The sequence below is a fragment of the Bos indicus genome, chromosome 8 (genome assembly GCF_029378745.1).
Source record: "Bos indicus isolate NIAB-ARS_2022 breed Sahiwal x Tharparkar chromosome 8, NIAB-ARS_B.indTharparkar_mat_pri_1.0, whole genome shotgun sequence".
Taxonomy (NCBI): domain Eukaryota; kingdom Metazoa; phylum Chordata; class Mammalia; order Artiodactyla; family Bovidae; genus Bos; species Bos indicus.
In genome coordinates, this window is record NC_091767.1 from 74,874,070 (window position 1) to 74,901,813 (window position 27,744).

At 44.1% G+C, this 27,744-nt stretch overlaps 1 protein-coding gene across 5 annotated transcripts in view; it reads left to right on the plus strand.

Annotated features, from left to right (window-relative positions):
• The window catches only part of SPINK4 (serine peptidase inhibitor Kazal type 4), a 103,228-nt gene that overhangs the window by 9,747 nt on the left and 65,737 nt on the right, over positions 1-27,744 (plus strand). For 3 of the 5 annotated variants that reach the window (XR_011568137.1, XR_011568136.1, XR_002181308.2), the window contains exons 3-4: positions 3,880-4,022; positions 8,001-8,091. The gene's annotated coding sequence lies outside the window, so the exon portion shown is untranslated. Of the gene's footprint in view, positions 1-3,879; positions 4,023-8,000; positions 8,092-17,712; positions 26,977-27,744 lie in introns of those variants that run through there. The other 2 variants (XR_011568135.1, XR_011568134.1) reach the window with 2 other exon arrangements.

The following is a 27,744-nucleotide window of genomic DNA, read 5'->3' on the forward strand; positions in this document are numbered from 1 at the left end:
GAAGCCTGGGAACTGCTCTCAATGATGTATCTGAAGGTCTGTTGGAATATCCTATCTGTCTAAATGCCATAATAATGCTACATAGCAAATAACCAACAAATCTAAGTGCTGTATGTGGCTCAGCTGGTTAAGAATCCATATGCAATGTAGGAGACCTGGGTTCGATCCCTGGGTTGGGAAGATCCCCTGGAGAAGGGAACGGCTACCCACTCCAGTATTCTGGCCTGAAGCATTCCATGAACTGTATAGTCCATGGGATTGCAAAGAGTTGGACACGACTGAACAGCTTTCACTTTCACTTTTCACAACAATAAAGCATATATTTCTCTCTCACGTATCCATAGGTTGGTTAGGGCAGCTCTGCTTAAGGCTGGAGATCTGTTGGTTGGCTAGGTGAGTCTACTCCATGAGTCTCTATTCTGTGTTACCTACCAAGGGCATGTATTTTCACATGGTAATGGCAAAAGCACAAGATGAGTGAGTAAAAAAATCCAGTGCCCCTTTGAGACCATGCTTGGAATGGTCACTTCTACTCACACTGTGAGGCAAAGCAAATCACTTGGCCAACCCAACATTAGCAGGATAGGAAAATGTATTCTATCTCTAGAGAAATACAGGGAGTGGTGAGGAACGGAGAATAATGCAATCCTCCATTCCGTTTTTTTTTTTTTTTTTTTTTAATAACAACTCACAATTTGCATCTCCCCTGATCTTCCTACCTCCAGCTTCCTGCCCTTCTCAACCTGGCCTATGGATTTGGTCAGATTTCAGAACTGGAGAGAAACTGGAAGGACACCAGCTGTTCTTTCATCCACACACAATAGGATTTTCTCACACAATACACTCTTGAGAGTTCATCCAGTTTTGTGTGCACACCTCCAGTGTCAGGGAGCCCATCATATTATGAGCCAGCCTGTTCCACTGTGGATATCACAGACCCAACTACTAAACCCTTCTCATGTTAAGCTGAAACTCACTAGTAGCAGCGATGTTCCATGGAGCCACAGAGAATAAACTGAATCTTCTTTCACTTAATAGAAAGTGAAAAAAGATTTAAAAGGTCAGACCTATGCCTTCTTCCAACATAAAGGCAGTTCCTCTCTAGGCTGACTCATATCTGTCATTTCTACTATTCTTCATGCTTCATGGTTGAGTTCCTTCCCCATCATGATCATTCTTCTTTAACCAGACTCTAGCCTGTCATTTTCCTCCATAAGAGAGCAGCACCTGGGTCTGAATTCAACATCCCAGATGGGGTCTCAGGAACAAAAGAGAGCAGGACTATCACTCACCCCCATAGTCCCATATACCACACTTTCACCAGTGCTTTCTAATACAACTTTCACTTTTTGATGTTCATGTTAGAGACAGAGCTGAAGACAGAACCCTGGAACAGTGGAAACGCCCCCTACAAGTTGACTTGGAACTTTTTAAATACAGTCTTTGTACCAATCAGTGTTTTTGAATACATAGACAGTCAATTACACCACTGCTCTGCCATAGCCATTACTGCCGATAAACACTGAGCATCACCACTTCAGGACGGCTCAAGCTGCTGCTGCGGTTGTCATGACTACTTCCTACACTACATCCACCTCTTAAATTCACCTCCTAAAAATTAAAAGTCCCTGGTGGGAATGGCTGAGCCTAATTCACATGATTGACCCCTGGCTGCAAGGAAGTGAAAAGGAAAGTCTTTCCCTTTCTGCCTCTATGGAAGCCAGGACAGCTTCCTTGGTGGCTCAGACAGTAAAGAATCTGCGTGCAATGTGGGAGACCCGGCTTCCATCCCTGGGTTGGGAAGATCCCCTGGAGGAGGACATGGCAACCCACTCCAGTATTGTTGCCTGGAGAATCCCATGGATGGAGGAGTCTGTCGGGCTACAGTCCGTGGGGTTGCAAAGAGTCAGACATGACTGAGCGACTAAGCACAATACAATAATGGTATTGTTGGAAAATTTCTCCAAAATAAGAAAGGGGTTTGCATGCTGAATGAACAAATGTAGTGACATAGGTTCACCCCAGTGATTTAGCAGATTACTTTTCCTCTTAATTGTACTATCATCTAGGCTTCTCTGGTGGCTCAGTGGTAAAGAATCTGCCTGCCAATGCAGGAGACACAAGTTCAATCCCTGGTCCAGGAAGATCCCACATGTGTGGAGCAACTAAGCAACTAACCACAACTACTGAGCCTGCTTCCCTAAAGCCTGGGAGCTGCAACTACTGACCTCACATGCCACAATTCAACTTCTGAAGCCCTTGTGCCCTGGAGCCAGTTCTCTGCAACAAGGGAAACCACCAAAATGAGAAGCCCAAGCTCCACAACTGGAGAGTAGCCCCCACTCACCACAATTAGAGAAAAAGCCCATGCATCAACAAAGACCCAGCATACTCAAATGTGTAAAATTATTTTTTAAAAATCTATTCTTAGATGAGAGCATAATTTGCAGAATCAGTTTTCCTCCCTGTAATGGACAGGTGTTAATTTTGTCTCCCCTGTGTTCATTCCTCATTCTGGTAAAAGATGTCCACTCTTCCCCACGTGGTTGGGATAGTCTAACCTCACCACAGTCCCCTCAGTGAATGTGGAATTCATATCAGTCCAAACAGAGTGCTGTTTCCCTCCAGTCACAGTGATTCGTTAGGGAAGCAAAGGTCCCCTCCTCTCCAGAATTTTGGTAAGTGTTGAGAAAAAGCCTCTTCCCTTCCTCTAGGATGGCCAACCCGGAGTTGACAAGGGTATTGTATTAGTTTTCTAGGACTCCTGTGACAAATTGCCACACACTTGGCAACTGAAAACAATAGAAATATCCTCTCTCACAGTTCTGAAAGCTAGCAGTCCAAAGACAGGATGTTTCCCTAGCATTTTTAGAAGCTCTAGGGAATATCCTTCCTTGGCTCATTTACCTTCAGTGGCTTCCAGCAACCTTGACCTTCCTTGGCTTCTAGTTGCATCCCTCCACTCTGCCTCTGTTACCATATGGCCTTCTCTGTGTGTATCTCTCTCTTCTGCCGATGTATTCTCTTCTGACTAGGGCACCAATCACTAGAAAAAGGGGCCCAACCTTAATCCAGTATGACATCATCTTGCCTTAACCAATTGCATATGTAAAGACCCTATTTCCAAAAAAGATCTTTTCTGAGGGCTTCCCGGGTGGCTCAGTGATAAAGAATTCGCCTGCCAATGCAGGAGACACAGGTTCGATCCCTGATCTGGGAAGGTTCCACATGCCTTAGAGCAACCAAGCCCATGTGCCACAATTACTGAAGCCCACACGCCTAAAGCTTATTCTCCATAGGAGAATCCATTGCCATGAAAAGTCTGCACACTGCAACTAGAGTGTAGCCCTGACTCAAAACTAGAGAAAAGCCCACACAGCCACTCTTTGTTAAAGACCCAGCACAGCCAAGAATAAATGAATAAATAAATTATTTATTAAAAAAAGATCTTTTGTGAGGTTTTGGGTAGACATGAATTTGGGGGGTACACTATTCAACCCCCTAGAACTACCACGTGGAAAGAGCTTGCCCGAGAAGCCGAAAAGGAGGTGGGAGTGTGCCCTGCCATGGCCATATCAGACTGCTCTGGACTCATCAGTAATGTGAACTGGCAAATCCCCCCTCCCTTTTCCCCCTTAGATCTGTTTGAAGTAACAGAAACCGATCACCACCCCTCCTTTTTCAAAACTGGAAAATCATTTGCACATGACCAGTGTTCCAAACTTCTTCCTATTGCACTCGTCCTCCAAAACCCTCTGACAGGGATTGCGCAATCTCACTTGAAAGTTTTCTCAGTGTCTTGGATTGACTTCATTTGGACAGGAAACAAATTTATTTCGAGCAGCTGGATGAACTCTTGCAATGTCTTCTATTTTACAGACCACAAAGACAAGTGAGCCCAGAATTGAAGAGCGAGCACTGCCTACATTCCTGAAGCTTCTTGCCCCATTGTCCCTCCCGAGACCCAACAGCATTTCTACCCATGGATTCTGTACCATTCTCCTTCTCTTGGAATCTTCCAGGTATTGCATGAGTGAAGTTCAGACTTTACAGTCAAAGAGACTGACAAATAGGTCATGTACCAAGCAGGGACAAAATAAGAGAAGGAGAAGGGTAAGGGATGCTTAGCCTAGGCACACAGGTCAATGTGGATCACTGGGCAGGTAGGTAGAGGAGAGGCCATTCCTGGCAGGAATGAAGTTTCAGGATCCAGAATAGAAACTTGCTCCTGGCAGGCCGGGTGGGTGGGGGCTTCCCCCGGCTTCCTTGGGAGCCACCTGGGCTGCCTGCCAGTCCTCCCCTGGGAATTTCCCAGTCTTCCTAATTGTGTAAGACTGGCCTTGCCAGAAGACACCTGTTCCCACTAAGCTCTGAGGGCTGAGGTGTCCCTGTTTTATTACTGCCTGTCATTACAGTCTGAACTTCCTAAGTTTGGGCTTACCTGGTAGCTCAGATGGTAAAGAAACTGCTTGCAATTCAAGAGACCTAGGGTTGATTCCTGGGTTGGGAAGATCCCCTGGAGGAGGGCATGGCAACCCACTCCAGAATTCTTGCTTGGAGAATCCACATGGACAGAGGAGCCTGGTGGGTTATAGTCCATGGGGTCTCAAAGAGTAGGACACTACTGAGCACAGCACAGCACCTCCTAAGTATCTGGGAAGAGCTGCTGCCAGCTGGTTGTTATTCTGCTCCTCTTCCCAGTCAGCACACCACTCTGTTATTCCCTAGCCTGGGAATGTGAGGGGGAAGGTGGCCTGCTGGTTGGACCTGCAGTTGTTGACAGCAATCCAAGACCAGACCTTATGTTACAGGCAGGATGGTCAACTTACCCCTACTTGCCCATGAACATGAAAGTCTGTTGCTAAGTCATGTCTGACTCTCTGTGACCCCATGGATTATAGCCCGCCAGGCTCCTCTGTCTATGGGATTCTCCTGGCAAGAATACTGGAGTGGGTTGCCATTTTCTCCTCCAGGGGATCTTTCCGACCCAGGGACTGAACCCAGGTCTCCTGCTTTGGCGGGTGGATTCTTTAGCACTGAACCACTATTCCAGTTTTAAAAGTGAAAATCAGCATCCCAAGACCCCTCTCAGTTCTTGGAAAACTAGGAGGGTTAATCAGCCTAATTATAGACGCCCCCAGGTCCTCAGTGGAAACCTGCATTAACACTGGGCCTCAGAGGCACCATCCCAGGTCTGGGGACTCCAGCCTCCTACTCTCCTAAGTACTCCCACACAACTGGCATTTCTGAAGCTGATTTCTGAAAATCACTGTAGGCCGTATGGCGAGTTAAGAGCACAGATGCTAAAGCCTCTCATTCATGAACTGGGTGAACTTAGACAAGCTAGCTAACCTCTCAGTGCCTCACTGGAAAAATGGTATCAATAATAGTACATCTACTGTGCCATGGTGTTGTGAGAAAAGTAAGAACAGTGCCCAACTATATAAATGCTGGCAATTACTTCCGTGCCCTCACTCTGATCTAGTTAGTGCCTCCTCCCTCCAGTGGGCACATGCCCACCTCTTCCTGGGCACACACCAGAGTCCCAGTGGCATGGCACAGACCGTGGGAGGACCCAGGCTGTCTCTAGAGACTTCACCTGGGCCTCCTCTCCCTGAGTTTCAAGATGGGGTGTCAGAGGAGGGCCTGCTTTCTTTCATTTCTGGGCAGAATCCCTAAAGAGGAACACTCAAGGCGCCCTTTGGAAGGCACAGCAGAAAGGGATGAGCACAGGACCTCAAAGGCTTGGCCAGCCCTCTGGTACTGACAGAGGCCCCCTGTGTCTCCAGTCCACTGCCATCGTGGTCGGCCTAGTCCATCAACCTGTTTCTCAGCAGCTGTGCTCTCACACCTGTCAGCCAGAAATAAGAAATTCCAGTCCAGGAGTGTTGTCTCCTGACAACTTTGCCGACAATCACAGCACGCCTTGAGGGCTTACTACGTGTGCATGGTTGAGAAGTGACAGAGTTGCTGCAGACGGCTAATCCCCACGACCACTGACAACTGGAGGTGGGGGTGACTGCCCACAGAGTCACCCTGGCCTGCGTTCATTTCCTCCACTCTGTTCTGGGAAGTGTACACACCAACCCTGGCTTTGTGTGTCACAGTGAAAGCAAACCCCGGTGCCCTGGTGCTGGATTTCAGGTCCTCTAAGGAGAAAACCCTGGGAGTGCCTGCGGGTCTCCCCACCTCCCCTCAGGCCAGCCACACCAGGCCAGCTCTCAAAGGCCTCTTGTGTGTCTCCCTTTTCTCTCATCTTTCCCCACTCTGATAAATGTCTTGGGATTAGCCCTTCTGTGTTTATTGGATGAGCAATTTGTGTCTGTCTGAAAAGCTGTGTCTGATAATATTTGGCACGAGCTGAAGAAATGTGATCTGCCACGTTCCCCTCCAGGCAGCTCTCAAGCCAGCACATCTCCTGCCAACAGGGCTGCACGGCTCTGCAGCTGGGTCTCCAGCCGAAACATGTGTGTGGAGTGGGAAGCAGGGAGGGGGAGTGGGTAAAAGGGTGAGGGAGGTGCCTGGGGTGGCACCAGAGTCCCCGAGCAACAGAGGGATAGGGCAGCCTGAGTGAATCTGCTAGTCATCCTGGAGCCCCGAGAATAATTTGGGGACAGGCCTCCATGTGGCTCGGGAGCCCAGATGGTTACGTGGGCCCAGAATCCCAGGTGTGAACAGCAGCTAAGGAGATTCAAGAGAGTCCAGGAGTGGCTGGAAGCTCTCAGGCCTGGAGTGGTCATTAGGGCTGGGCTGCTGAGGTCTGAGTGTTTGTGTGGGACAGGGAGAGGTAGGAGGCTCTGAGGCTGCTTAAATGTTTCCTCGCTCCATCTTTACAGGCTGCCTGGGAACTGGGGGGCACAGAGCTTGCAGTGACAGTCAGGCAACCCAGCCATGATGTGCTGCAGAGCGTGGAGGAAGAGGAAATTTGGTGGGTGTGGGTGTGTCAAGAACTTCCACCCCGACTCCACCCCACCCCAGAAACCGCTATTATCCCTCCTCAGCACCCTCTCTGCTCCTATCTTAAGGCCCACATCACTTCTTGAATCCTGTGACTCAGGTCTCCATCCTTCCACCACCTCTGCCCTACTCTCTCCCAGCCTGTGATCAGACTGAAGGCAGGACACCGTCCCTGGGCTCCTAATGGCGAGCACAAGAGGAGAAGGATGCCGAGGAAGCATCAACCCTGGTTTACTGAGTCAAGGGATGAATTAGAGAAGCTGGGAGCTCAGACCTCGGTGGTCACAGGTGCCCAGGAAGATAGCAGGTGACAAGTCAGGCAGAAGCAGCAGGGCAGGACATTGGTTCAGGAGTCAGAATGGAGCTGTAACAATCCTCAGCTCTGCCCAAGGCTATGGGGAAGGCCGGCCGCTCAGGACGGGCCCCTTGCGGCTCTTTGTATATCTATATTAGCGTTCCACACAGTTCCATCACATGGAACTGACTGGGTTTCCATCCGTTTGGTTAATGTGTTTTGAATCTCTCCCTTGTACTTATACTCCATAGGGTACCATCTGTCTCCTCAAATAGAAAAAAAAAAAAAGCAGAGGTATCATAATAAGATAGCAATCTAATGCTGTCACTAAGGCACAGAGAGAAGGCGATAAAAATTCAGAAGAGAAAGAGGTTAATTTCACTTGAAGGAGCAAGGAAGTCTTCATGGGGATGGGGCAATCCATAAGAACCTCAACCTGGACCAAAGTACCCTCGCACCCCAAGAGTGCTGTTCATCACCACCTACTCCCTCCAACCCTCCACCTCTCCCTGATCCCCAGCCCCAGCACACACCCGATTTGGTGCCCATGGCTGATTTTGCTGACTGATCCCTTACTCTTTCTTTTTAAAAAAAAATTTATTTGACTGTACCAGGTCTTAGCTGTGGCATGTGGGATCTAGTTCCCTGACCAGGGATCGAACCCAGACCCCCTGCACTGGGAGTTTGGAGTCTTAGCCACTGGACCACCAGGGAAGTCCCTGATCCCTTACTCTTTCACTGAAAACAGGTATGTCCACAGAATCCTTCTCAACACGGCAACACAGCCAGATGATCGGAGCAGGCATGTGGCTCACATTTGCCATCCCTTACCCTGGAAGGTATGTACAACTGGGACTTGCAGGGATGCGAGACAGAGGGAACAGGGCAAGCGGAGACACCAAGGTGGGGAAACACAGACATATGTGATGAAGGTGAGTGACCTGGCGTGGGTAAGTTTCCTGAGGACCAGGGAACAACATGGCTGAGAAAGTAGGTTGAGGTAATATCTGGATTAGGGTCTTGCCAGGCTAAGGCTTGTGGGCTCAAGGCTGGGAAGGGGGCAGAGGCAGTCTGAACTGAGCTGTTGGGGAAGACATTTTGGTGGCAGTGGGCAGGGTGGGCTGGGGTAGGGAAAAGCTGGAGGCAGATAGAACAGAGTCACAGCAGACAATCCTCGGCAGCCAGTGACAGAGCCCCCTCTGAGCTCTTGCAGCACTTGGCAGAGACATCTGCTCCACACTCGCCCTGCCGTCTCTCTTGGAGCTGTCTTCTGACAGCCTGATGGCCCCCATGGCCTGCAGCTCCTTGACAGCAGGAACTGTCTGCTGCCTTTCTGGGGCCCCAGGCCTGACATGGTTCTTGGCAGGTGCTCATTAGATATTTGCGAAGTTACTGAATAGGGCAGTGAAAAAAAGAACAAGGGGCCTACAGAGAAGGGCACAGATTTCCGGGATAACATCCTGTTTAGCAAGTGCAGTTCCTTAGGCCAGGCATGAGCACAGCAGTCTCTGGTGTGTGTAGAGAAGCAGAGAAGCTAAGGTCTGTGTGGGCAGCGCAGGAGGGGAAAGAACACCAGTTCATATCTGCTGCTGCTGCTGCTAAGTCTCTTCAGTCGTGTCTGACTCTGTGCGACCCCACAGATGGCAGCCCACCAGGCTCCCCTGTCCCTGGGATTCTCCAGGCAAGAATACTGGAGTGGGTTGCCATTTCCTCCTCCAATGCATGAAAGTGAAAAGTGAAAGTGAAGTCGCTCAGTCATGTCCGACTCTTAGAGACCCCATGGACTGCAGCCTACCAGGCTCCTCCGTCCATGAGATTTTCCAAGCAAGAGGGAGTGGGGTGCCATTGCCTTCTCCGCCAGTTCATATCTAGAGGCTGGGAATTGCTGTGAATGTGTGCGCGCGAATATGTGTGTGTGTGTGTCTTAGGGCTTTTCAGAGAGGTGGACAGACAGGAGACCCCATGATCTATACTGTACTAAGGTGCCTTAGGAAATGTACTCAGACTCTTTCGATTGCAAGTGACAGAAACTCAATGAGGGCAATCTTAGAGAAAATGGGTATTTATTGGCTCATAAGGTGCCTTTCAGTTCAGTTCAGTCGCTCAGTCATGTCCGACTCTTTGCGAGGAGACAGCCAAAACTAAGGGTTCCAGTAATGTCCATCTCTTTTCATTTCCAATGTCAACTTTTCTCCACTGGTCAGTTAGCCTCACTCTCAAAGCCGGGCTCCCCTCACTGGCTGGAAACATGGCTGCCAGGAGCCTGGGTCTCACACCGTGGGAGTTTCCCTATCAGAAAGGCACTAAAGGCTTCTTTTCTCCTGTCCCAGGTTTAGTCCCCAGGAAAGGACTGTGATTGGCTCTGTTCTTGTGAGGAGCCTGCCCCTGGCCTAAGACTAAATGCAATGGCTAAGAGAGCAGGGTCTTGGAAGAAGGAAATGCTTCCACCAAAACCACCGTAGTTGAAGTGGAAACCATGTGTTTCCCAGAGGAAGAGCCAACAGCAATCCTGTCTGGGTGTTTTGCATAAATTAACTATTCTGCACAACAACCCCAACAGGTGTTACTATATTTACTATTATAGTCATTGTTACCGTTAAGAATTATTACCTCAGGAAACCAAGGTACAGAGAGGTTGAGTAACTGCCATAGAACACACAGCTAGTAAACAGCAGAGATGGAGCTGAGATTTATTCACTCTAGCTTCAATCTAGCTTTTGCAATCTGGCTATTGCAATAGCATTGCTATTTGCAATAAAATAGCAATGAAGCTATTCAATCTAGCTTCAGACCCAATATCTTCCTATTCTGTTATTTTGCCTATTCACTTCAGAGGGAAGAAAGCATGGTGTAGGGCTATGAGAAAGAAACCTGGACAGTTTCTCCTGCAAAGATCCAAGGCCTGGGCTGAGGAGCCCGTGGAAAGATTGGTCCAATGTCATGGAAATCTGGAATAAGAAATACCACCACCCATTTAAATCTCACTGAAGATATCTGAAAAGGAATGTTCCATTTTAACTTCTTTTTTTCTTCCATCTTTATTTACTTAAAGTAGAATTAGATGAAGCCAAGAAAAGCATGAAAGAACAATGAGGTCCCATTTTCACCTATTAAATATTTAAGCAGCAGTGTAATAGTCATGCTGATAATGGTGGGGAGATGGCTTGCTTCTAAATGCTGGTAACAGGACAAATCCAACCAGTGAAAAAATTATTTGGCCATGAGGGTCAAGAGCTTTAAAAGCTTTCTTTAACTTTGACCTGATCACCCCACTCTTTAGAAACAGCTCATGAAATCACAAAATAAAACCTAGGTAGTGCCATGTGTAAGAGACATATCTAAAATAGTGCTCCTCAGACAGATTGAAAGGAGAAGAGAAGGAAAAAATAGAAAACAGAACAAATATCACACATGCAAATACAGGTAACAACAACAACAAAAAAGAGTTATGATTTTAATATCAGACACAGCTGAATTCACAGAAAATCAGAAAACAAGCCACAGGAGAAAATGTTGTAATGATAAAGGCTGAGAGCCACAGTGAAGATGTGTCATAAATATTTATGCACCAAAATAAAGTATCAGAATTTATAATGCAAAAAAAGAAGAAGTACCTGGAGACATGGACAGAAATATAGTAAGAGTAGAAAATTCTCACTTACCTCTCTTAGTCCATGATCAATAAATCACACAATAAGGAAGGATATGGAGGACTTGATTTGTTAACTTAGTAAGACAGATCAAATTAAAAGATATCAAGCTCCATACCTTGAAAACCTAGAATATACTCTTGTTAGTGCCTGTTGATCATTAACAAATGACCACATGACAGGCTGAGAAAAACAAACGAACGAAATCTCAGTACATTTCAAAGTAGGATGAATATAGATAACATTCTCTAATCACAATGCAGTAAAACTAGAAAGTAATAGCAAAATCTGAGACTGAAAAGCAATAGAAAAGTTGAAAGTTAAATAAAAAGAAACAAATTAAAAGTTACGTCTGAATGGAATATTATTCAGTCTTTAAAATGAAGGAAACTCTGACATATGCTATGATATGACATGATGAACCTCGAAGACACTGTGCTGAAATAAGCCAGTCACAAAAACACAAATACGGAATGATTTCACTTACATGAGGTATTCAAAATAGTCAAATTAATAGAGACACGTGTAATGGTTGTTTCCAGGGGCTGAGAGGAGTAGGGAATGGGGAGTTGTTTAATGGGTATAGAGTTTCAATTTTGCAAAATGCAAAAGTTTATCTTATATATTGCAAAACATTGTGAACATACTAAACACTACTGAACTGTGCATTTGAAAAGGGGTGCGATGATAAATTTTGTAATACATGTATATTTTAAGAAATTTTCTCTTTGTTAATTCTCAAAGTATAAAATATCTTTTAGAGGGGAAAAAAAAAAAAAAGAATAATTCCCAAGGAAATAGTGCAAAAGACAATTCAAAGGAATGAGCATTTTTGTGGTTCTCAGCTAAGTTTCACATAATCTTCAGGGGAGGATTTAGAGGGATAAACAGGAACAAGCTCTGAAACTGACGCATTGACATGGCTCAAAAAAACGTTGGTTTTCTGCCTGCACTTATTCAACAAGCATTCGCGCCAGGCCCTATATTAGGCCCTGGAAAGACCAAAAAGAGTTCGTCTGTCCTCAGTGAGGGCGGCCTGCAGGGAGGCAGGCCTAGGGGAGACATGTACTTCATGAACTACAGTCAGGCTGGACCGTGCCTGAGGGCTCCAGGAAGGGGCTCCAGGAAGGGGAGGAGGAGGAGCAGGAGGCCCTACCAGGGCCAGGACATGGGAGCTGGCCTCTCAAAGAAGGCTGAAATTTCACCAGAGGAAAAGTGCTGTGAAGGGCAATGTAGGCGGAGGAAACTGCAGTACAAAGGCCCAGAGAACAAGACTGAAAATTCCGTTCAGCCCCACCAGGTACTTCCAAGCAGATGGAGAAGGAGAAAAAGAAGTATGAACAGCCAAGGGTGGGTCCTTCTCCTCTCTGAAGTTAACCCCCTGCTCACCTGGATTTCTGGTTGTGGCCCCCTCGAGGTGATCATAGTTAAGTCATCTCACCTCTCATCAACAAAATGCAGCTTCCTCATCAACAAAATGCCACCTGGGTTCATGGGGATCAAATGAGACACAGTATGTTAAGAGTTTGGAGCCTCACACACATTCAGCCACAAGAACCATTAGTGCACATTTTTTAAGATGAAGGAGCATTCTCCAACTCACCTGTATCCCTTATTCTCTTAGGAGGCTTTGTTGGGCTCGATTCTTTCTTTCCTGAAGTTTCTTCCAAGATTCCCTCTACACACTTACACATAAGTTATCAGCTCCCCAAGGAAAGAGAGAAAGTTGACTCTTCCTGCTCTCTCCGGGACCTGACACTCGCCAAATAGAATGGCCTCCTTAGCTTCTGGTGGTCTGATCCGAGTCACAGCCACTCCATGGTGCCAACCACGGTGCCACGAATGGTTGGAGCCCCAGCGAACATTACAGGGGTGGCCACATCTTCTATCTTCTGGTGTTTGGGGTTTTGTCTCCTGTACATGGCAGGCAGCATCCTTTGAACTTGGAAACTTAGTTTATTTGTTAACTCATTGACATGTCAACAAACAATGGCAAAGTTTTGTTGACACGTCAATGAGTTAACAATGGCAAAGTTTGCATTAGTGCCAAATGCAGTGAGGTCCAGGACAAAGGAGCACCTGGGCTTCACAGAGAAGCAGCATGAACTGGGCTTGGAGTCAAGAAAGGACAAAGGGGTTAAGAAAAAGAATACAGTTAAGGAGGAGAGCTTGGGGCCACTTGCAACAGTTGCAAGGTTGACCAACTCTTTTTCCTAAGGCCATGCCTGGTGGCAGGGACACAGCCTCTATTAACCTCCTCCAGAGGGTTCTTTGCAAATCCTCCTCTCACTGCCTCAGCCCTCTTGGCCTTACATCATTGGCCAGAGCTTTTTCCCTAAGGAGAACAGAGTGCTGCCAGAGTCCCAGAGTGAGTGGTGATGCAGCAGAGATTACGATCTAACTGAGTTACAGTCCTAGCTTTTCTATTCTTAACTCTTAGGCTTTTATGGAGCTCTGGGAGTTGAGCTGCCTTTTAAAAGGCCAAAGGCATGGTGGGTACAACTTACTCACCATTAGGGAAAAAAATTAAGTTAGAGCTCCGAGTCATGGCTGAGATTAGAATAAATTCCAGATGGCTGAAACCTTTGAATGTAAAACGTAAAATCATCAAAATAGTAAAAGAAGAAGATAGATGAATATTTATTAGTATCATTTTGGAGTGGAAGGGAGTAGAGAAGACCATTCTAACTTCAACATCAAAGGCAGATAATAAAGAACAAATTGACACTGTTTTTAAAAAAATCATGCAAAGAAGTCTGGCACAAAAGTAGAAATGTTAAGAAAGAACTTGAATTTCAAAATTTCAGCGTTACTGGAACCTGGGCCATTCCTTGGGATTGTTGATTTGGAAACTGCATTTGAAGTATCTAATGAAATTTCCCCCTTCCTTATCCTCACACCTACACTGATCACCCAGCTATGGGGGAGATTCACCTCAAACCAGGCTCTTTGGCCAGAGGTAAGGTCTTGTTCCAAACCTCTCTGCTTTATGGCTTTCAGTGTTCTCATTTGTAAGATGGAAACAATAATTATACCTACTTCATAGGTTTCTGGGAATTAAATAGGGTTCTGTGTCAAGTACTTTTCTCACTGCCTTCACACAATAAGGAGCCAATAAATGTTACTGTTGATAATAATGTGGTTGTTGATGTAGGTGCTGAGAATGAAGAAGGAGGTCATGTTTATTCAGCACCTACTGTGCACACAACAAGGCTGAGTCTTAAAGGGACTTGGAGGATTTCATTTAGTTATTTTTATTACTTAATAAAAAACACCTCATGTTGGCATAGAAAAAAAGTGGGGAATCCATGGAAGATGGATCCAGAAATTCTACCATCCTATTTTATAGGAATTTCAGAAAGGGAGAACAGAGGGAATGGAAGGGGAATAATTAAAAAATAAAGCAATGACATATTGTTTCCTAGAAGTGAAGAAAGGAATAAGCTTTCACAGTGAAATAGCCCACTGAGCACAAAGAATAACTTTTTTAAAAAAAGACCTACACCTGGATTCAGTCAACTCAAAATTCAGGAAACTAAGATCATGATATCTGGTCCCATCACTTTATGACAAATAGATGGGGGAAAAGTTGAAACAGTGACAGATTTTGTTTTCTTGGACTCCAAAGTCACTGTGGACGATGACTGCAGCAATGAAATTAAAAAATGCTTACTCCTTGGATGGAAAGCTATGACAGACCTAGATGATGTATTAAAAAGCAGAGACATTACCTTACAAACAAAGTTTCATATAGTCAAAGCTATGGTTTTCCAGCAGTCATGTATGGATGTTAGAGTTGGACCGTAAGGAATGCTGAGTGCTAAAAAATTGATGCTTTCTAACTGTGGTGCTGGAGAAGACTCTTAAGAGTCCCTTGGACAGCAAAGAGATCAAACCAATCAATCCTAAAGGAAATCAACCCTGGATATTCATTGGAAAGACTGATGATGCTGAAGCTGAAGCTCCAATATTTGACCAACTGTTGCAAAGAGCCTACTCATTGGAAAAGACCCTGATGCTGGGAAAGATTGAGGGCAGGAGGAGAAGAGGGCGACAGAGAATGAGGTGGCTGGATGGCATCACTGACTCAATGGATATGAGTTTGAGCTAGCTCCAGCAGATAGTGAAGGACAGGGAAGCCTGGCGTGCTGCAGTCCACTGGGTTGCAAACAGTCAGACATGACTTAGCAACCGAACAACAGCAGCAACACCTGGATTAATTATGATGAAATTTCAAAATACCAAGCATAAAGGAAATGCCAAGCAATTTCATTCCATTTCCTTACATCTGTAAGTGCATATTTCTAGGAGGACCCAGAACAAATATCCAGTTCTCAAAAGAGCAACCAAAAAGCAAGTTGAAGAACCACTCTCTCCAAGAAGGCAATGCCTTCAAAGGGGTAGGGGGGCTGGTTGGAGGGGCTTGACCCCTAAGCAAGACCTTCCCTCAAAGGTTGTTCCACATCTGGATCTTTAATTTTAAAATACCACGTTGGCATATGGGGGAAAAAAGAAAAAGAAAGGTTAGGAAGCCTGGAGGGTGGGTCCAAAATTTTTGCCATCCTATTTAATAGGAATTCCAGAATAAGAGAAAAGAAGGAGTAGTCCCTTTCACTCCATTTTCTTGCATATTTGGAGAAGGAAAATTTTAACCAAGCTCAAAACCAGCCTGCCCTTAACTCAGACAGCATATTATTATACTTTCTTCTCTCTCAGAGGAACATCTGCAAAGGTTTTCCTCCAGGAATGTGCCTGAGTTTAAAAAGTCTCTGTGGCATTTGCTACTCTGAAAATCTAGCTGAAGAAATGCGGCAGAGGGCGGGTCCTGAGAGCCCACTGCAGCCTTACAGCTTTGGAAACGTGGAGATGTCCTGATCAGGTACAAGCCCCATCGGGGTGGCTGGAGACTTGGGTGGGAGACTCAGCTCCACTACTTCCAACTGTGTGATCCAGGCAGATCCCCTTTACTTTCTGAGCCTCTGTGTCCTGTTCATCGAAGTGGGAACACATTTGTTCTGCTTCCCAGGGTAATTCTGATGCTAAGATGGTAAAATATGAAGGCGCACTGATTCAGCAAGCTCTAAACCAAGGGTCACATGTGCAGATGCCTTCAAGGACACTCAGGTAAGCGAATTTGTGAAGTGGCCAGCTTAACATACTAGGGAATGGTGGAGACACTGACCTAACAAACACTCCTGGAAGCCAAATTTGGCCCTGAATCACCAGGTTGTGATCTTGCTCCAAACAGAAATAAGGATACTTAGAACAAAGCAGCTCTCAAAACTGATGTAAAATAAAATTCTTATTTATTTATTTATTTTCTTTGCCCTATTATGGGTTCATTTGTGTCATCTTCTCTCAATAAATAAATTAATTAATAGTAAGTGGAAGTCCTGGGACTTTCCTGGTGGTCCAGTAGTTAAGAATCTGCCTTGTAGTGCAAAGGACACAAGTTTGATCCCTGGTCAGGGAACTAAGATCCCACATGCCTCAGAGCAATTAAGCCCACACATCACAACTAGAGAGTCTGTGCACCACAGTGAAAAAGCCCGTATGCTGAAACTAAGACCCGATGCAGCCAAATAAAGAAGTAAATAATTTTTTTTTAAGTAAGTGGAATTCCTAACCCCAAGAATGTGACCTTATTTGGAAATAGGGTCATTGCAGATGTAATTACTTAAGATGAGTTCATACTGGAGTAAGATTGGCCACTAATCTGACTGGTGTCCTTAGAAGGAGGCAGTCACGTGAAGACAGAAAGACTCAGGGAGAAGCCCACTTTAAGATGCAGGCAGAGAGGGTAGCGATGCACCCAACTATGAGCCAAGGAGTGCCAGGATTGCAGGCCAGTGGGGGAAACAAGGGAATAAATTCTCACTCAGAACCTCAAAGGGAGCTAATCTCACCCTCACCTTGATTCCACACTTCTAGCCTCCAGAACTGTGAGAAAATAGATTTCTTCTGTTCTAACTCACCTGGTTTGTGAGACGTTGTTATGGCAACCTGAGGAAACAAATACACTCCCCTAGACGGAACTATATGTTATAAGAGGTCTAAATTTCTGATTTTCGTCGCGAGTCAGTGACTCTCCCAGCTTAAGCGCTCACAGGGTCAAGGCCTAGGGTGAGGTGTGGCAGGTGTGGCAGGGCCCCCCGCTTCCGGGGGCAATCAGTCTCCAGTTCCTGCAAGGGCTGATCCTAACAGCAGGTGCCTGCTTAAGAGGTGGGCACCTCTGGCTATGCCAGACTGTGTGACAGTAGTCCTGCTGGAATCCTTGATCTAAAGTCTTTGAATGGTGCTGTGAAGCTGGCTTCCCAGGTGGCATTAGTAGTAAAGAACCTGCCTGACGATATACAGAAGATGTAAGAGACTCCGATTTGATCCCCAGGTCACAGGTTAAATCCCTGGGTCGGGAAGATCTTCTGGAGGAGGGCATGGCAGCCCACTTCAGTATTCTTGCCTGGAGAATCCCATGGACAGAGGCGCCTATCGGGCTATAGTCCCTGGGGTCACAAAGAGTCGGACATGAATGAAGTGACTTAGCACACTTGCACTCCTCTAAGGCCTACATATCCGCCCCCCCAACCCCCAACCCTTCACCTCTCCCTATTAAGATGGCATTTAATCCTGAATTCTTAAGCCACCTTAGGAAATTTTATTTATTTTTTCCCTGGGTATCTCCCATGTATGTATGAGAGAGACAGATTAACAAACTTCTGTTTGCTTTGCTCTTGTTAATCTGTGTTCTATTACGAGTCTCAGACAGGAATTCAGAAGGGTACAGAGAAAATTATTTTCCCTCTTCTACAGTTTCTGAGGATGAGAAGGGACCACTGAGCCACCCTCCTCAGATGGAATCCTAGGAAAATTGGCAGAAGGGTAAGACTTCATCCCAAAGTCGGTGCTCCTGGAACTCTCTGTATGGCTCAGTTAAGAGAGAAAGGCAAAATTTTATGCGAGCCCTTCCTTTCTAATTTCAAATTAGCAGGAGAAAAACACTACTGAAGTTCTTTGGGCCTTCCTTGGTTGCCCAGTGGTTAAGACTCCTCTTTGCAACACAGGGGACTCAGGTTTGAACCCTAGTAAGGGAACTAGAGCTCACATACCACAGCTAAAGATCCTGTGTTCCTCAACTAAGATCCAGCGTAGCCCCCCCAAAAAAGAATTCATTCTCTGAATTGTGACTCTTACGAATTTTATTTTTGGGGTACACTTTGATCAGAAAGATCCCCTGGAGGAGGGCATGGCAACCTATTCCAGTATTTTCTTGCCTGGAAAATTCCATGATAGAGGAGCCTGGCAGGCTACAGTCCATGGGGTTGCAAAAAGTCGGACATGACTGAACAACTAACACAACACTTTGGTTATCTATCCTTTCCCTCCCAGAAACAGCTATTACTTTTTTATTTGTCTCATGTTGTGTCCTGACACCTCAGCTTGAAGGCAGGCTATTGGTTCTTGTGTGTACAGGTGGCTCAACCATCAGGTTGGGGGGCCCCAAGAATGTAGCCAGACGGGAATGTGGGCTGCACCCCATGTGCAGCTCTCCTGCTGACTGGTGCCGCTTGCAGGGGAGTTAGGCCTTTTTTTCTTTCCGTGATCTTTGTATTTCTGGGTCTTAGGAGAGTTGCACCTTTTGTACCCTTTTTCAGGACAGCTCTGTGTCCATAGTGAAGTCATGAAAGGTCTGGTTTCAAGTCACTTGGTAGTTATACCTTGGTTTGAAAGAAAAGGCAAAGAGATAATTTTTAAAAAGCAACTCAATATTGCCAGAAATATTTACTGTTTGTACTTGCTGAAATATGATAAAATAAGATATTGAAAGAATTTTTTAAAAAAGAACTCTATGGTTAGAAGGTGCTTCCCAGGTGGCTCAGTGGTAAAGGAATCCACCTGCCAAGGCATGAGATGTGGGTTCAGTCCCTGGGTAGGGAAGATCCCCTAGAGAAGGAAATGGCAACTCTTGCCTGGGAAATCAATCCCATGGACAGAAGAGCCTGGTGGGCTACAGTCCATGGGGTCACAAAGAATCAGACACGCCTTAGCGACTAAACAATGGTCAGAAGATGCCCTTCCTAATTGGAAGCTGATATTCAGACTTTAAAGAAGTTTGTTTGTTTGTTTGTTTTAAGACTTCTCTGTCCTCTCTATTTGACAGTGTTCCTCCCGGGACTTTCCAGTCAACTGAAACCCTCTTCTCAAAGCTGTGCTGATTACATTCTCCACCAATTTTGTCCACTTCCTTTTTTTTTAATTAAATTTTTATTTATTTCTTTATTTATTTTTGGCTGCACTGGCTCTTCATTGCTGTGTGCCAGCTTTCTCTAGTTTCAAAGAGCAGGGGCTACTCTCTAGTTGCAGTGCGCAGGCTTCTCATTTCAGTGGCTCCTCTGGTTGCAGAGCACAGGCTCTAGGTGCACAGGCTTCGGTAGTTGTGGTACATGGGCTCAGTAGTTGCGGTACACGGGCTCAGTAGTTGTGACATGTGGACTTAGTTGACTTGCAGCACTTGGGATCTTAGTACCCGTACCAGGGGTTGAACCTGTGTCTCCTGCACTGGTAGCAGATTCTGAGCCAGTGGGCCACCAGGGAAATCCCTCCACTTCCTTTTTGTCAGCATGATTTTACTGCAGATAATTTGAAACTTCATTGGGAAAACTTAGCATCTCACCAAACTGACTCCTCTAAGACCCTTTCCTTTCCATGTTCTCTGCTCCTCCTTCCTCCTTTTGCCACCTTGCATCTTCCGTTCAGCTCCCTTGAATCCTATACAAAGCCCCATCAACTCCTACCTCCTCCAGCCTTCTGTCCACCCTACCAGACCTTTTTCTTCCCACTTTGGCCCCTCAACTCCCTACAGACCCTTGAACTTAAGGTCCCTTACCCCACATCAGGGGCTTTCAAGGGGTTCAAACACCCCTCAAAGCAACTACGGAAAAGGAACTAGGAGCTTTTGGAATCTGAGAAAGTGAAATCTCTTAAAAGTCTTCTCCTTGAATACAAGTGAAAACCTTAGCCAAGTAGTGGGTAATCAACCTATTAATCTGCCAGAAACACAATTTGGATCCAACTATTCTTTTGTGAATTAATATACCTAACATATGGCTAAAATTTTTAAATAAAAGCTGTAAGATTTCAGTTTGTATTTGTCTTGTGTAGGGGACTGGAATGCAAAAGGAGGAAGTCAAGAAACACCTGGAGTAACAGGCAAATTTGGCCTTGGAATACGGAATGAAGCAGGGCAAAGACTAATAGAGTTTTGCCAAGAAAATGCACTGGTCATAACAAACACCCTCTTCCAACAACACAAGAGAAGACTCTATACATGGACATCACCAGATGGTCAACACCGAAATCAGATTGATTATATTCTTTGCAGCCAAAGATGGAGAAGCTCTATACAGTCAGCAAAAACAAGACCAGGAGCTGACTGTGGCTCAGACCATGAACTCCTTATTGCCAAATTCAGACTTAAATTGAAGAAAGTAGGGAAAACCACTAGACCATTCAGGTATGACCTAAATCAAATCCCTTATGATTATACAGTGGATGTGAGAAATAGATTTAAGGGCCTAGATCTGATAGATAGAGTGCCTGATGAACTATGGAATGAGGTTTGTAACATTGTCCAGGAGACAGGGATCAAGACCATCCCCATGGAAAAGAAATGCAAAAAAGCAAAATGGCTGTCTGGGGAGGCCTTACAAATAGCTGTGAAAAGAGAAGCAAAAAGCAACAGAGAAAAGGAAAGATATAAACATCTGAATGCAGAGTTCCAAAGAATAGCAAGAAGAGATAAGAAAGCCTTCTTCAGCGATCAATGCAAAGAAATAGAGGAAGACAACAGAATGGGAAGACTAGAGATCTCTTCAAGAAAATCAGAGATACCAAGGGAATATTTCATGCAAAGATGGGCTCAATAAAGGACAGAAATGGTATGGACCTAACAGAAGCAGAAGATATTAAGAAGAGATGGCAAGAATACACAGAAGAACTGTACAAAAAAGATCTTCACGACCCAGATAATCACGATGGTGTGATCACTGACCTAGAGCCAGACATCCTGGAATGTGAAGTCAAGTGGGCCTTAGAAAGCATCACTACGAGCAAAGCTAGTGGAGGTGATGGAATTCCAGTTGAGCTATTCCAAATCCTGAAAGATGATGCTGTGCAAGTGCTGCACTCAATATGCCAGCAAATTTGGAAAACTCAGCAGTGGCCACAGGACTGGAAAAGATCAGTTTGCATTCCAATCCCAAAGAAAGGCAATGCCAAAGAATGCTCAAACTACTGCACAATTGCACTCATCTCACATGCTAGTAAAGTAATGCTCAAAATTCTCCAAGGCAGGCTTCAGCAATATGTGAACCGTGAACTTCCTGATGTTCAAGCTCGTTTTAGAAAAGACAGAGGAACCAGAGATCAAATTGCCAACATCCGCTGGATCATGGAAAAAGCAAGAGAGTTCCAGAAAAACATCTATTTCTGCTTTATTGACTATACCAAAGCCTTTGACTGTGCAGATCACAATAAACTGTGGGAAATTCTGAAAGAGATGGGAATACCAGACCACCTGAGCTGCCTCTTGAGAAATTTGTATGCAGGTCAGGAAGCAACAGTTAGAACTGGACATGGAACAACAGACTGGTTCCAAATAGGAAAAGGAGTACGTCAAGGCTGTATATTGTCACCCTGTTTATTTAACTTCTATGCAGAATACATCATGAGAAACGCTGGACTGGAAGAAACACAAGCTGGAATCAAGATTGCCGGGAGAAATATCGATAACCTCAGATATGCAGATGACACCACCCTTATGGCAGAAAGTGAAGAGAAACTAAAAAGCCTCTTGATGAAGGTGAAAGTGGAGAGTGAAAAGTTGGCTTAAAGCTCAACATTCAGAAAACGAAGATCATGGCATCCCATCACTTCATGGGAAATAGATGGGGAAACAGTGGAAACAGTGTCAGACTTTATTATTCTGGGCTCCAAAATCACTGCAGATGGTGACTGCAGCCATGAAATTAAAAGACGCTTACTCCTTGGAAGGAAAGTTATGACCAACCTAGATAGCATGGAGAAGGCAATGGCACCCCACTCCAGTACTTTTGCCTGGAGAATCCCATGGATGGAGGAGCCTGGTAGGCTGCAGTCCATGGGGTCGCTAAGAGTCGGACACGACTGAGCGACTTCACTTTCACTCTTCACTTTCATGCATTGGTGAAGGAAATGGCAACCCACTCCAGTGTTCTTGCCTGGAGAATCCCAGGAATGGGGGAGCCTGGTAGGCTGCTGTCTATGGGGTCGCACAGAGTCGGACACGACTGAAGTGTCTTAGTAGTAGTAGTAGATAGCATATTCAAAAGCAGAGATGTTACTTTGCCAACAAAGGTCTGGCTAGTCAAGGCTATGGTTTTTCCTGTGGTCATGTATGGATGTGAGAGTTGGACTGTGAAGAAGGCTGAGCACTGAAGAATTGATGCTTTTGAACTGTGGTGTTGGAGAAGACTCTTGAGAGTCCCTTGGACTGCAAGGAGATCCAACCAGTCCATTCTGAAGGAGATCAGCCCTGGGATTTCTTTGGAAGGAATGATGCTAAAGCTGAAACTCCAGTACTTTGGCCACCTCATGTGAAGAGTTGACTCATTGGAAAAGACTCTGATGCTGGGAGGGATTGGGGGCAGGAGGAGAAAGGGACGACAGAGGATGAGATGGCTGGATGGCATCACTGACTCGATGGATGTGAGTCTGAGTGAACTCCAGGAGTTGGTGATGGACAGAGAGGCCTGGCGTGCTGCGATTCATTCGGTCGCAAAGAGTCGGACATGACTGAGCGACTGATCTGATCTGATCTGATCTGTGTGTTTATGTATGCCTATACTGCTTAGTCAGTAAGTTGCATCCCACTCTTTGCAACCCTATGGACTATAGCCCATGAGGCTTCTCTGTCCCTGGGATTTCCCAGGCAAGAATACTGGAGTGAATCGCCATGTCCTCCTGCAGGGTATCTTCCCAACCCAGGGATCAAACCCACATCTCCTGCATTGGCAGGCAGATTCTTTACCACTGAGCCACCAGGGCAGCCCCAATTTGTAAAAGAACTGTATTTAATTGGCTTAAAGGAAAATAAATACTTATATAAATTAAGTATTCTCTCAGAGAAATATAGAAACTAACCCCAATGTTTTTCAAGCTCACGTGACAGGTAATCTTTGGCAAATAAGAATATCACTGGTTTAGTGAAACAAAAATAGGCATGTCTTTAGGGTTGTTAGTATCAGATATTATACATATATACAACTTTAGTTCTACCTGGGTTTACTAGTCAGGAAGAAACATAATTTAAAATAATTTAACTTGTATAATATCTCATGAAATTGTCACCACTTATCCAAACATAATTGTTAAGAACAAAGGAATTAACTAAATGTAGATGAAATAAAGTTTATAAATGAACTTTTCAGACTTCCTTGGTACAGTAGATAAGAATCTGCTTGCCAGTGCAGGGGACACAGGTTTGATCCCTGGCCTGGAAAGATTCCACATGCCTCGGAGCAACTAAGACCATGCACCACAACCACTGAGCCCACGCTCTACAGCCCAGAAGCCCCAGCTACTAAGCCCATGTGCCGTAACTTCTGAAGCCCAGGCACCTAGCGCCCGTGCTCCGCAACAACAGAAGTTACCGCAATGAGAAGCCTGGCGCAACACACCGAAGAGTAGACCCTGCTCATTGAAACTAGAGAAAGCCATCATGCAGCAACAAAGACCCAGCACAGCCAAAAATTTTTTAAATAAATAAATTTTTAAAAATAAATTATAAATGAACTTTTCAACAATTATGTTTTATAAAATATAAAGTAGTTTATAATAGTTTCCAAAATCTTTTTGGTCCCTTGAAATGTCCACTGAATATCTAGATAATTTCTAAATAATATTCTGAAACTTTGCTAAACATAAGTGTAGCTTTTACATCCTTAAAGTGTCCGGTTCAGGTTAAGGAAGCTGAACTAACTGTTGCAATGGATGATGGAAAACATACAACAAGATGTCAAGAAATCCAAAGCAATATGGATGAAGTCTTTTATAGCATCCTGCAGTACACTGCCAAACATGATTTTAAATCTCAAGTATGCTATTGAAATAGAGAATAAATGAGTGCTTTCTTGCTATATAAATAAAATGCTTGATTTTTACAGATAGAAAACAAGAAAGTCTAATTTGGCTCACTTTTGGTCTCTAATTATAGAGAGAAAAAAAATTGGTTCTAGTAGTAAGCATCCTTTTGCTCCATTAAAAAGTGTACAACGTGGAAGCCTATGATTCTGGATATTATGAAATGACATAGTCACAAGTTCGCCACCTCTAGAGTGTTGGTGTGACAGTTCCAATTGCTTTTCTTAGTTTTTACTAGAAATTAAGGTCTCTAAGAGTTAAAAATTCTAATGCATATTATTAAAAGCAGTAGGAAAAAAACTATGCCAAGTATACAAGGCATGTAGGGTATGATTTTAAGTAATAAAAAGTATGAGGTATGGAGACATATTTTTGTTAAGAAAAAAATGAGAGTGATTTTGTCCTAAAATAGAATAGCTGGTTGTTCCAGAATGAGAAAGACAAGAATAAAGGACAAAGGGGAGAGGTGGAATTGGAGGAAAGTAATCAGAAGGTATGCTTCCCTGGTGGCTCAGAGGTTAAAGTGTCTGCCTGCAATGCGGGAGACCCAGTTTCGATCCCTGGTTTGGGAAGATCCCCTGGAGATGGAAATGGCAACCCACTCCAGTATTCTTGCCTGGAGAATCCCATGGAGGGAGGAGCCTGGTAGGCTACAGTCCACGGGATTGCAAAGAGTCGGACACAACTGAGCTACTTCACTTTCAATCAGAAGGTATAAACTTCCAATTATAAGAGAAACAAATACTAGAGATGTAATGCACAACATAATCAATATAATTAACACTGCTGTAATTATGTGTGAACATTGTTAAGGAAATAATTTCTTATGATTCATGTTGTTTTATCAGATCTTTGATTACTTAAGGAAATAAGTCTTCTCCAGTTACTGTGTTATCACTTATTTGTGGAATCTAAAAAATAAACTACTGAATACAACAAAAAAAGAAACAGGCTCACACATTAGAGACCAAACCAGTGGGGTTAGGGAAAGGGGGACAGAACATGATAGGGGTAGAGGGTTAAGAGGTACAAACTACTATATGTAAAATGTTACAACGATACATCGTATAGCATAGGAAATATGGCCAATATTTTAAAATAATTGTAAATGGAGTATAACCTTTAAAATTTGTGAATTACTATGTTTTACACATGAAATTTACATAATATTGTAAATCAGCTATGCCTCAACACAAGTAAAAGGAAAAGAAAAGCAAATCTTCTATGTTGAAAGAGCTAAATTTCTTTTTACTACTATGTAATTTCCATATTTGCCTTTGAGAGCTTTGTCATTTTGGTTAAATGGATAACTAAGTGTTATTTCACAGTGACCTATGCTACTGTTTAACCAAGTGTTCTGAAATCTTTTGATATATTTGAAAAACTTATTTTTGTAATTCAGTCACTAAGTTGTGTCTGACTTTTTGCAACCCTTGAACTTCAGCACATCAGGCTTCCCTGTCCTTCACTGTCTCCCAGAGTTGGCTCAAATTCATGTCCACTAAGTTGGTAATGCTATCTAACCATCTCATTTTCTGCTGCCCAATTCTTCTTTTGCCTTCAATCTTTCCCACCATCAGGGTCTTTTCCAATGAGTCAGCTCTTCAAACCCAAAGTATTGGAACTTCAACTTCAGCACCAATCCTTTCAATGAATATTTAGTGTAGATTTCCTTTAGGATTGACTGCTTTGATCTCCTTGCAGTCCAGGGGACCCAAGAGTCTTCTCCACAATTCAAAGTTATCAGTTCTTCAGTGCTCAGCCTTCTTTATGGTCCAACTCTCACATCTATATATGACTCCTGGAAAAACCATAGCTTTGACTATACAGACTTTCGTCATTAAAGTGAGGTCTTTGCTTTTTAATATGCTGTCCAGGTTGGTCATAGCTCTCCTTCCAAGGAGCAAGTGTCTTTTAATTTCATGGCTGCTGTCACCATATGCAGTGATTTTGAAGCCCAAGGAAATAAAATATGTCACTGTTTTGACTTTTTCCCCATCTATTTGCCATGAAGTGATGAAACTGGATGCCATGATCTTAGTTTTTTAAATTTTGAGTTTTAAGTTAGCTTTTTCACTCTCCTCTTTCACCTTCATCAAGAGGCTCTTTAGTTCTTCGTTTTCTGCCATTAGAATGGTATCATCTGCATATCTGAGGTTGTTGATATTTCTCCCAGCAATATTGATTCTAGCTTGTGATTCATCCAGCCCAGCATTTTGCATGATGTACTCTGCATATAAGTTAAAATGCAGCCTTGTATTGGGAAATACTCCTTTTCCAATTTGGAACCAGTCTGTTGTTCCATCTAACTGTTGCTTCTTGACCTACATACAGGTTTCTCAGAGGCAGGTAAGGTGGCCTGGTAGTCCCATCTCGTTAAGAATTTCCCACAGTTTGTTGTGATCCACACAATCAAATGCTTTAGTTAGTCAATGATGCGTAATTAGATGTTTTTCAGAAATTCCCTTGCTTTCTCTATGATCCAGCAGATGTTGGCAATTTGATCTCTGGTTCCTCTCCCTTTTCTAAACTCAGCCTGCACATCTGGAAGTTCTCGGTTCACATGCTGCTGAAGTCTAGCTTGAAGGATTTTGAGCATAATATTACTAGCCAGTGAAATGAGTGCAACTGTATAGTAGCTTGTACGTTCTTTGGCACTGCCCTTCTTTGGGATTGGAATGAAAACTGACCTTTTCCAGTGCACTAGCCTTGTTTGTAGTAATGCTTTCTAAGACCCACTTGACTTCAGATTACAGGATGTCTGGCTCTAGGTGAGTGACCACACCATCATGATTATCTGGGTCATTTTTGTACAGTTTCTCTGTGTATTCTTGCTGCCTCTTTTTAATCTCTTAAAAAGTTTGGAAAACTTACCAAAAATCAAATTCTAAATGAAGTCTTTTTTTTTTTTTTTTGGCAAAACCAGAAGTTTTAATTGCCAAGAATTTTATGTAGTAAGTTTGTTCAGTAACATAATAAAAGAGGAATAGTACATTGGCAGAAGAAGAATTAAAGAACATAAATATTACTCTAAAACAGTAAAACAATGGGATCACTTTCAAGAGCCTCATAGAAAGCTTGTAATTTAAAATGCTACTTTTTCATGATTAATGGGATTAACATGTGACTTTTCCATGATAAAAATCAGGGTACCTGAGTATTATATATATTCAATTCCATGTGATAAACAATATTATAAAGATGTACTTTCCTAATTACTTAAGCAATTGCTTTCAGCTCATTCCATTCTTTGTCTAAATAGCTTGCTGCTGCTACTGCTACTAAGTCGCATCTGACTCGGTGCGACCCCATAGACGGAAGCCCACCAGGCTCCTCTGTTCCTGGGATTCTCCAGGCAAGAACACTGGAGTCGGTTGCCATTTCCTTCTCCAATGCATGAAAGTGAAAAATGAAAGTGAAGTCACTCAGTCGTGTCCGACTCTTAGTGACCCCATGGACTGTAGCCCACCAGGCTCCTCCATCCATGGGATTTCCCAGGCAAGAGTACTGGAGTGGGGTGCCATTGCCTTCTCCTAAATGAAGTCTTTTTGACCTTGAACTAACTTTGGGATTTCCCAGAGGGCCCCTGATTATTTAACTTATATGCAGAGTACATCATGTGAAATGCTGGACTGGGTGAAGCACAATCTAGAATCAAGATTGCAG